General features: G+C 45.1%; 1 non-coding gene across 1 annotated transcript; it reads right to left on the bottom strand.

Moving 5' to 3' along the window:
• Window positions 1-402: 402 nt before the first annotated feature.
• LOC121788125 lies at window positions 403-509 on the bottom strand. Its single transcript, XR_006047577.1, has one exon. It is a non-coding gene; the product is annotated as a small nucleolar RNA R71 (small nucleolar RNA).
• Between the last annotated feature and the right edge of the window lie 11,199 nt (window positions 510-11,708).

An 11,708-nucleotide genomic window follows, 5' to 3' on the forward strand; every position in this document is an offset into this window, starting at 1 on the left:
ATGGCGGAGATGAGAAGGGAAAGAGAGGAGGAAAGGAGGCGAGAGGCTCCGGTTAGAGACGCATTTGGGAACGTCAATATCCCACATCCACCCTATGATACAAGGGTGAATGCCAACAATTTTGAGTTGAAGACAGGATTGATTCAATTTGTGGAGCAACGTGTTTTCTCGGGAAGGCCCACGGAGGATCCTAATAGGCACTTATCTAAATTCTTAGAGATTGCCAATACAACTAAGCTTAATGGGGTTCCCGACGATACAATCAAACTTAGGCTATTTCCATTCTCATTGTCGGGATATGCTAGAGATTGGTTTGATAACCTTGAGCCGGGCTCGGTTACAAGTTGGGACGACTTAGCCCAAAAGTTTTTGGATCGATTCTTCCCTCTAAGCTCCACTCTCAACCTCCAAGCAGAGATCTCCCACTTTAAAATGAAGGGCCAAGAGTCTATGTTCGAGGCTTGGGAGAGATTAAACGCCTTGCTAAAGAAATGCCCCAACCATGGGTTATCTCCGGGCCATCAAGTGAGCCTCTTCTACAATGGATGCTCGGAGTTTATCAAGAGTCAATTAGACTTTGGTTCGGGGGGTTCATTCTTGGACAAGGGGGTCGAGGAGTGCAAGAAGATGCTTCAAAGGCTTGCCTATACTAGCAAGGGTTGGAGCTCGGGCCGAGATAGTTCAATGCCGGTGGCTTCGGTTGTGGATTCGGATGCGTTCAATCTTCTCAACCAACAAATGATGTTGTTGAATCAAAAGGTGGATGGCCTTAGTTTGGGAGTGGCACCTATGGGAGAGCCTTTACATACCGTGGAAGATGTCAATTATGTGCATCAAGGAGGGAATCAAAGGAACTTCTACAACTATCGCCCTAACAATGGGGGTGGTAATTACCAAGGCTATCGCTCACCCTTCAATGCACATCCAAACCTTTCTTATGGCAATCCAAACAATGCTATCCAACCACCTCCACCACCTCGTTTCCCTACACCTAGTGGGTCGACAAGTGGGGCCGCTAATGTGCCCACCAATTCTAAACCTTCAAGTGATGATGTCACCCATGAGCTTCTAAAAGCTCTAATGGAGAAGACCGATGGAATCATGACACAATCTACTAAGAGAATTGATAAGGTTGAGACGGCGGTAGTGGAGGTCACCACGAGAATGGGGGCTTTGGAGCATCAAATGAGTCAAATTGCCCAAGCCGTGGGCCAACTTCATCAACCGGGGCAATTCCCAAGCAACACCATTCCTAACCCAAAGGATTGCAAGGCTATCAATTTGAGGAGTGGAACAAGCTATAAGAGCCCCCCTATGCCCGAAAAGGAAGCTATTGTGCAACCCGAAGAAGAAGAGACAATAGAAGTGGAGGCATCAACGAAGAGCCCACCAAAAGATCAAGCCGAGACAATAGTTCCTCCTAAGCCCACGGAAGTTAAACTTCCTTTCCCTCAAATGATGCAAAAGAAAAAGAAGGATGAACAATTTTCAAGAGTTTTGGATATCTTTAGGAAAGTTCAAATTAACATCCCTCTTGTTGAAGCACTTCAACAAATGCCAAGTTATGCAAAGTTCCTCAAGGATGTGGTATCACAAAAAAGGAAATGGGGGCACTATGAGACGGTCAACTTGACGGAGAGTTGCAGTGCAATTATTCAAAGGAAGTTGCCGGCCAAAATGCAAGATCCGGGAAGCTTCACTATTGAGTGCACTATTGGAAATTGCTTTGTGGGGAATGCCTTGTGCGATCTAGGGGCTAGCATTAATCTTATGCCATTGTCCTTCTTCAACAAGTTGAATATTGGTAAATTGAGATCGACTAGCATTACTTTGCAAATGGCGGATAGATCGGTGGCATATCCCTCGGGCATAGTAGAAGATATATTGGTGAGGGTGAATGAGTTCATATTCCCCGTTGACTTCGTGGTGTTGGACATGGAAGAGGATAGAATTGTACCTCTTATTTTGGGAAGACCGTTCCTTGCCACCGGGAAGGCCATGATCGATGTTTCAAAAGGGGAACTTACACTTCGCCTCAATGATGAGAGCGTGACATTTTCGATATATGAGGCCTTAAAGAGGCATGATGTGGAACCGGGAGGAAGCCTACAACATTGCAATGTTGTGACCGTGATGGATGAGTGTGTTGGAGGAGTGGCACCGGCCTCTTACTTGGATGATCAATTAGAGAGATGCATTTCTCATTCCATGTATTCTTCTCATTCTTTTGATATTTTGGATGCTAACCCCGAGTTGTTGGAATTTGTAGGTGCTTTGGACTCGGCTAAAGAAATCCCTAGATCACTTCGTCCACAATTTCTACCTCTTAGGAGTGGAAGTGAAGATAGCAATAAAGATGGGGAAAACAAGAAGCTTGAGTTGAAGCCACTTCCACTACACTTGCGATATGCCTTTCTTGGAGGGAATGACACTTTTCCGGTAATTGTATCATCTTCTCTCTCTAGTTTCGAGTTGGATAAATTATTGAGAGTTCTTAGGAAGCATAAGAGAGCCATTGGGTGGTCCATATCGGACATTAAGGGAATAAGCCCAACCGTTTGCATGCATAGAATTCATTTAGACGAGGGGTATAAGCCTAAGGTACAAAACCAAAGGCGACTAAACCATATTATGCAAGATGTGGTTAGAAAAGAAGTGTTGAAATGGTTAGATGCCGGTATGATATATGCTATATCCGACAGTGAGTGGGTGAGTCCTACTCAAGTGGTGTCTAAAAAGGGGGGCACCACTGTGGTGAAAGGGAAAAATGATGAGTTGATAGCTACTAGAGTGGTGTCCGGGTGGAGAGTTTGCATTGATTATCGCGCTTTAAATTTGGCCACTAGGAAAGATCACTTCCCCCTTCCATTTATTGATCAAATGTTGGATAGGTTAGCCGGACATGAGTATTATTGTTTTCTCGACGGTTATTCGGGATATAACCAAATTTTGATAGCTCCCGAGGATCAACATAAGACGGCTTTTGTGTGTCCTTATGGTGTCTATGCATTTAGGAGAATGTCTTTTGGGCTTTGTAATGCCCCGGCTACTTTTCAAAGATGTATGATGTCCATTTTTCATGATATGGTTGAGAATATTATGGAGGTTTTCATGGATGACTTCTCTGTTTTTGGTATGACATTTGATAGTTGCTTGGATAATCTAACCAAAGTTTTGCAGAGATGTGAGGAGACCAATCTAGTACTCAATTGGGAGAAATGTCATTTTATGGTCCGTGACGGGATCGTGTTGGGACACAAAATTTCAGCCGGAGGACTTGAAGTGGATAGAGCCAAGATAGTTGCCATTGAGCAATTGCCACATCCTTGTAGTGAGAAGGCCGTGAGGAGCTTCCTAGGCCATGCGGGGTTCTATAGGCGTTTCATCAAAGATTTTTCACATATTGCTAGACCCCTTTGCCATTTACTAGCTAAAGATGTAAAATTTGATTTCACTCTTGAATGTGCGCAGGCATTTGAGAAGCTCAAGGCGGCGTTGGTGAGTGCCCCAATCTTGATCTCCCCCGATTGGTCTCAACCTTTCGAGATCATGTGTGATGCAAGTGATGTGGCGGTAGGCTCGGCTTTGGGACAAAAGAGAGACAAGATATTCCGGGTGATATATTATGCTAGTAGGACATTGGATTCGGCTCAAGCTAACTACACCACTACCGAGAAGGAAATGCTTGCGGTGGTCTACTCTTTTGACAAGTTCCGCCCTTACCTTATTGGGGCCAAAACTATTGTCTTTACTGACCATGCCGCCATCCGCCATCTATTTGTTAAGCAAGATGCAAAACCAAGGCTTATAAGGTGGATCTTGCTCCTTCAAGAATTTGATTTGGAAATCCGAGATAGAAAAGGGTGTGAGAATGTGGTGGCGGATCATCTTTCAAGATTGGAGCATGCTAGTGAAGAGGAAAAATTGAAGTTGGTCATCAATGAAGAATTCCCGGATGAGCATTTGTTTTATGTGGCCAAGGGTCAAGTGGCATGGTATGCCAATATTGTGAACTGTCTTGTTGCTAAGGTGATTCCCGAAGGACTTGAGGACTATCAAAAGAAGAAGTTCTTCCACGACGTGAAGTTCTATTTTTGGGACGAGCCTTGTCTTTTTAGAAGATGTGCCGACATGGTGATTAGAAGATGTGTCCCTCAAGAGGAGTGGGAGTCCGTTATTATGCATTGCCACACCGCACCTAGTGGGGGGCATTTTGGAGCTAACCGGACTGCTATGAAAGTGCTCCAAAGTGGTCTATTTTGGCCAACCATCACCAAAGACTGCCAGGACTACGTGAGAAGATGCAACGAGTGCCAGAGAATGGGGGGTGTTTCTAAGAAGAAGGAGATGCCATTGACGACAATTGTTGAAGTCGAGTTGTTTGATGTGTGGGGCATTGACTTCATGGGGCCCTTTCCTCCATCTAGTGGGTTCCAATACATTCTACTAGCCGTTGACTATGTATCAAGGTGGGTGGAAGCCATTCCTACCCAAACTAATGATTCAAAGGTGGTGATTAAATTCGTTCAAAAGAACATATTCACGCGATTCGGCGCACCTCGGGCTATCATAAGTGATGGAGGGTCTCATTTTCGCAATAGGTGGCTAGAGGCGGTCTTAGCAAGGCATGGAGTGAAGCATCGGGTGACAACTCCTTATCATCCACAAGCTAATGGTCAAACCGAGTTGGCCAATAGAGAGATCAAACAAATATTGCAAAAGAGTGTCAATGCTAACCGTAGAGATTGGGCTCTCAAGCTTGACGATGCTCTATGGGCGTATAGGACGGCTTACAAGACGCCAATCAGGATGTCACCTTATCAATTGGTCTTTGGGAAATCATGCCATCTCCCGGTTGAATTGAAGCACTCATCATATTGGGCGGTGAGGCAAATGAACATGGACTTCACCAAGGCCGGCAAGGAAAGGAAGCTTCACCTCAATTTACTTGATGAATTTAGGAATGAAGCTTATGTTAATTCCTCAATCTACAAGGAGAGGATGAAGACGTATCACGACAAGATGATTGAGAGGCGTGAATTCCACAAGGGGGATGCTGTGTTGCTTTTCAACCACAAGTTGAGACTCTTTCCGGGCAAGCTAAAATCTAAGTGGTCGGGACCCTTCACTATCAAGGAGGTCATGAGCAATGGCACAATGGAGCTCAAAGGACCCGATGGAAGCACGTTCAAGGCAAATGGTCAAAATCTCAAGAGGTTCTTTACCAAGGAGCAACAAGACGAGGTCTTTGTGGTTGCCTTGATTGAGTAGTGGAGCTTGCAAAGCGTCGGGCAAATGACGTTAAACAATTGCGCTATGGGGGAGGCAACCCCTAGTAGGTAAAATTTATAGCTTTTGTGTTTTTGGTGTGTTTTTATTTTGTTCTTGTTTTTGGTGTGTTTTGTGTGTTTTAAGTGGAACAGGAGATAGGCTTTGATGGGTGAAAAGCGGACAAACAAAAAACTGGAGAAATGGCGAAATGGACTCGGAATCCAGAAAGTTCGCCCGACCGGGCGTTTTGCAAAGTGCAAATCGCCCGACCGGGCGTTTACAGAAATCAAGATTGTCCAGAAAGTTTGCCCGACCGGGCGTTTTGCAAAGTGCAAATCGCCCGACCGGGCGTTTACAGAAATCAAGATTGTCCAGAAAGTTTGCCCGACCGGGCGATTTTCAAAATGCAAATCGCCCGACCGGGCGATTTCTTCGCGCGATTTAAAGACGCAAACCAGGTCAGTTTTTACACTTTCAAAACCCTACCCCCATTTCTCTCTCGTTCCTCTCTACTCTCTCTCGCCCCTCCACCTTCAAATCTTCCACTTACACTGATTTCACACACATACCATCCTCCCAATCCATCTAATTCAAGGGTTGAACCGATTAATCGGTTGATTTACTCAAGAACAAGCAAAAAGGAGAGAAATCCGTTTTCTATCACTCTAAGCACGAAAGGTATGATTTTTTTTTCATTCTTCTCTTACTTATGCTCGGTGTTTAGATGATTATTGGTGAATCGAGGGTTGGAAACTAGCATGTCTTTCGTTTGTTTGGAGATTTCTTGACTAATTGCTAGTTAGAGGATGAATTTGGTTTGAATGGTTGCTTTGAGCATGAATTGTGCAATTTCCTTCATGGGTTTGTGGTTATTGAGTGTGGGGAACTAGCATGCTTTGATTTGTTGATGTCTACATAGATGCAATGTTAGATAAGTGATGCATGTTGGTGGAATGTTTGAGTTAAGCATGATTGAGGTTTATTGTTGTGGAAGAGACATTGTGTGACACAATGGGGGGTTGATTCTAGTCTTGATAAATGTATGAATGAGAAGTTCTTTTAGTATAGAGTATGTTTGGGGGAGAGTGTCTGCATTAATGCATCTTTGTGGTTTCTTGTCGAATTGATCTAATACTCTCAATTTTTAGGTAGTGAACGATGGCGCCCAACCACTCTGGAGTTAATTTGAATGTCGAAGAGAAGAAGAAATGGGCCGAACTCTCACAACTACCCTACCGGGTAGCTAGATATCCATGCCCTATCACAATCCGACGGTTGGGCATTGAGCAGTGCTTCAATGAGCTATGTGAAGAGGGGCAACTAAATGGGCTCTTCATGGCACAAAGGAACCCCTCCTATCAGAGGCTTACACTGGAGTTCTTGTCTACCCTTGAGGTAATCATGAACAGGAGGGAGATAGTTGCCATCAAGTTTCGTATGAGGAATGCTGAGTACACAGTGACGATGGCACAATTCAAGGAGATCTTTGGATTTTCAGGGGAGGTGTATAGAGAGCCGTTTAACTTCAGTCACAATGCGAATGACTTCTGGAAGGCCATCACTACCGTTGATGACAACTTCGCCGCCAACAGGGCAAAGGGTTCTCTCATTAGGAACCCAGCCTTGCGCTTACTCCAGAAGGCGTGTGTATGTTACCCCTTCGCTCGTCATGAGCATGGGAGTGTGCAGAGAGACGAGCTCTTCCTGTTATGGAGTATTTTGCACAAGGAGGCTCCCTTGAATTTGGGCCACTTCATGATCAAACATCTTGAGAGGGCTTCGAAGAAGAAAACCGGCACACTCTGTGTCGGTGCGGTTGTGTCAGCTATTGCACTCCATCTGGGAGTGTCGACGAGGGGCTTGGTCGCCGACATTGGTGACAACTTGATGGACTTCGGCTTTCTGAGAAGAACAAGGCTGGTCGGAGTGGACCAACGAGGGCAGATATATTTGATACAGAGGGCAGCAGATCATTACCCCCTCCCGGACACCGTCAACACCTATGTGAACGGTCCTTTCCACAAGGAAAACTGGAAGATGAAGGCTGCGGTCCACGAACAAGTCACGGCGGTGAATCCGCGGAACTTGCAATTTAGGGATGTGAGCCCGAGCTCGAGTGTTGATGAAGCGCCCCACATGGGCTTTCCCGAGATCGAGATGGGGGACGAGCAGAATGAAGAAGAAAATGAGGAGGAAGGTGAGGATCAACCGACCTACCAAGGGGGAGATGAAGCCGGGACAAGCACTCAGAGGACACGAAGCCGACAAGAGCGACAAGAGGAGGACTACGGCTCGATCAATGAGAGGTTGACACGGATGGAGTTGCGTCAGCAGGAATATTGGGTCCAGAATGAAGCGCGATGGGACCAGTTCGAAACCAACTGGACCCAATTCACTGATTTCAACAATGCACAATGGGCCAACATCAATGCCCGATTCGATGAATTCCGTGGCCAGTGGCAGCATCCGCCTCCTCCTCCGCAGTGAAGGTCCATGGGAGATCCACTCTCTTTCAAACTTATCCTAGCTTTGCTTGGAATAAGTTTGGGGGGTGTCTAGTGGATTCCCTCTTTTACCTCTCTCCCTCTTTATTTGATGATGATACCCCGGCCTGTACCCCTATTCTTTTGATGATATTTGATGATGATATGTGGGCATGTAAACTTATGTGGTTTTGTTTCCTTGTTCCACTTGTGTTTGTGTCTTTGTTTTTCTTTTTAGGTTTGTTTTTCTTGTTTCCTTTTGTGTTGAATTATCTCCCTTGGCTAGGATGATAGTAGGGTTGAGAAAAATTGAAATTTGAACGAGTGTGAGACATGATGGAGGAGTTGCCAATGATGATTTTGTGCAAAAACTTTCGAAAACCTTGTTGATATGGCTAAAGAACATGTGATTTTTCATTTCAAATTGCCTAAAGTGAATTACATGGTGCCTTGTCTTTTGCCAAAATGATCTTGTGAGAATTGAGCCTATATTGTTCCTAAATGTGTGATTTATCTCAAACATGTCGTATGTTTCTAGAACTTGCTCGCGATTTCTTTGAGTCTACATAGTGATCATGGAGATAAGGGAGGACGTTAGGCCATTCTTGTTAGCCAAATTCTCCTTTTACCCGTTATCATGTTAATAATCTTTGTTAGCCCACTTTGAGCCAATAACCTTTCCTTTGACAAACCATGGGGTTGGATTACTTGTGTTCTATTTTTGAAAAATCAAAAGGAAATGAAAGTTTGAAAGGGGGAATTAGCAAATGAAATAGAAGCTTATTGAGGTAGAAAAACAAAAGAAAAAGAAAGAAAGAATAGTGATGTTACCATGCAAAGCATGGAGAAAAAGAAAGAAAAGAAATAGAAAAAAAAAGAGAGAGAAAAGAAAAGAAAATTGAAAGTGAGAAATAGTTAATAATTGGCATTTATTGGAAAGGGTGTGTGAAGGTTGAAAAAGAGGTGAAGAACAAAAGTGAAATGTTGGTAGATGAGAAGAGTCTAGGGAAGCCTAGAACTAGCTAGATTGGGGAAGAAAGTTGGTGAAGTTGAGCAAGATATTGGGAATTAAAGTCACTTTAGCCGAAAATTGCCTCACCTATCCAAAGAGCCTACATTACAACCTATTGAAAAGACCTTTCGGACCTTATATCTTTAATCACACCATAGTAGAGGAGAGTGTAAATTTCGAGCAAGCCTATGGTAAACTATCCATGTGTTTGATGATTTGAGAGTTATGTCAAGAGTTTATATACTTTGAGAGTGAGTGAAATTTCTAAAATGCACATTGCATTTTCTCCTTGAGAGGGCAAATTGGCAAGGTTGAGCACATGATAGTAACTTGAAGCTATATTTCATAATACTTTACATGCATCCGAGGCCATTGATACTTGTCGTATTTTATTTCTATTGAGGCAATGATGACACTCCACATCCTTGCATGAGTTTGTATGTCTTGTTTCTTTCTTCTTGTTCGAGGACTAACAAATGTTTAAGTTTGGGGGAGTTGACAAACTCATAGTTTAGGATGTTTAGATGGGTGATTAACACATGTTGTTGAATCTTTTGAGGTATAAAGTATATGTTTCACCCACTTTTCAGCTATTTTTTAGAGTTAACGAGTTTGTCGGAGTTTTGATGCAAGAACAGGTCTAAAACGGGCAAAACGGAGCGAACGGGCTGACCACAGAAAGTTCGCCCGACCGGGCGTTTTTCATCCAACAAAACGCCCGACCGGGCGTTTGAAACCTCATCGCGATTTACCCAGATCGCCCGACCGGGCATATTCCGACTTACAGATCGCCCGACCGGGCGATTTGTCGCTGTTGCCAACTTTGCCTCTTTCTCACTCCGGATATAAAAGGGTTCTCACTCATTTCTAAACCCGAACTCCCACACCACGAATCTTAGCAAGAAAGTAAGGTTTTGAGAGGATTTGAAGTCAAGGAGCTTCCCATTTCCAAGAGATTGGAGGAAGGAGACCCCCCACCATCAATTCCACCATAGGGAGTTCTAGTATCATTTCTATTATGTGTAGCTTTGTTTTCCTTGCTTTTGCTTTTATGTTAGCTTTGACTATGAGTAGCTAAGCTTTTAGTAGGGATTTGGTGAAGTTTGAATGGATTGTATGGATTGAATCTATGGTTGAATGCGTATCTATCTCTTTTGTTGGTTTTGTTGAACCTTGGTCTTTTAATATCTAATTGCTTAGCTACCAATTAGATAAATCTTGTACCTAATTGATGTTATTGAGAAATACAAGATTAGGATAGATGTGTAATCAACAACTCCGTGCATTATATGTAATCGAGAGATGCATAAGCTAGAGAGAGGGCTTGGGTCCGTTGTGCTTTGGAGTCAATCTCGAATTGTATGGACGAGACTCCTACACTAGAGATTGACCCACGTGTTAGATGCACCCGAGAGGGGGTCTAACCGATTATCCCGACTTTCCTAACCGCATTTGAGGCCCAATAGATGAGCATGACCCATAGATGAAATCCTTGATCCATTCTAACGGATCCATTTCCCTATACTTTCCCAATTTGTGTGAAAACCTATCTTTGTTTGTTTGTTTTTCTTAGTTAATTGTCTTACTAGCTTATTTGTTCTTTGATCTTAGTTAAGAAAACCAAAAACCCCTTTATTAGTCTAGATAGTGTTCAAAGTTACATCATAGTATTCAAACCGGCTTTTAGTCTCCGTGGATCGATAATTTAGCTTACCACGTGCTACTTAACTCGTACACTTGCGGGTGACGCTTTTGAATACTAAATTAGCACGAGTCAACCTCCCATTTTACACTCTTTTGACACACTCTCCATTCATTCAATCTCTACACTTTCACTCTCTAAAAATGCACGGTGGAAACGACGAATCACCCAGCACTGACGAATCGGGATATGGCGGCTATCCTTCCCAACCGTCGGGATATGGCGGAAATCCGTCCCAGCCGTGGAGTTGGAGTCAAACTCCCCTCCGTGGGGATCGAGTCCAACCCCTCATCCATCTCAGTCTCAGTCGTGGAGGTCTTCTCCCACGCCCCAACATTTTCAGAGGAATTTGAGTCGCTCGGCGTTTGGAGATTACAGACCCAACCTCGACGCGCTTAACCATCCGCGTCCGGAGACCCCTTTCCAATCCAGCCAATCTCCTTTCACCGATGCAGATCGAGACGCACTGGAGATGATAATGGGTCTGCTTAGTCAGGGTGTACCGGATACGCCGACAGCGTGCATGGATATGCCCGTTCCGACGAGAGCGGGTGGAAGCAGTGGTGGCGGGGGCGGCGGAAGAGGCGGCAGCGGCGCCGGCAGCGGGGCGGGCAGCACCGGCGGTGGCGGTGAGGGCAGCGAGGCAGCGGCGCCGGAAGCCGAGTCCATTGCTGTGGCGCGGGCGTGGGATGCCGTCACATCGGACCCCATAGTGGGAACCGATCAGACCGAGGGGAGCTTTTGGAAGCGCGTCCTGTTGGCATACAACGAGTTCAAACCTCAAGGCGCCAAACCGCGTGACGGGGAACAGCTCCGCAAAAAGTGGTCTAGGATTTTGACGGCCACCAAGCGGTTCGCGGGCATATACGAGAACAACCTGCTCAATGCTGAGAGTGGCTGAAGCGAAGCCGACGTGAAGGCACTGTCTATGAGCCAATTCAACACGGAAAACTGGCCGAAGTTCACAATGTGGGAGGAGTATTTTGTTCTCGAGCACTGTCCGAAATTCAAGGCCATCTGTGCGCAAGTGCGAGTAGGAGCTCATGGGGCGAAGCGTACTAGACACAACATAGTCGGGGACTACAGCAACGGCAGCGGCTCGCAATCAATCGACCTCAACGACGAGCAAACCGAAGAGCCCTCTGCTACACACTCTAGGCACCCATGCCCTCCGGGACAACAAGCCTCTATCCGAAGCGCTAGAGTGGCTGGAAGTTCCTCCTGCCTATCGTCGGCCGCG

This window comes from Salvia splendens, chromosome 22 (genome assembly GCF_004379255.2).
Source record: "Salvia splendens isolate huo1 chromosome 22, SspV2, whole genome shotgun sequence".
Lineage (NCBI taxonomy): Eukaryota > Viridiplantae > Streptophyta > Magnoliopsida > Lamiales > Lamiaceae > Salvia > Salvia splendens.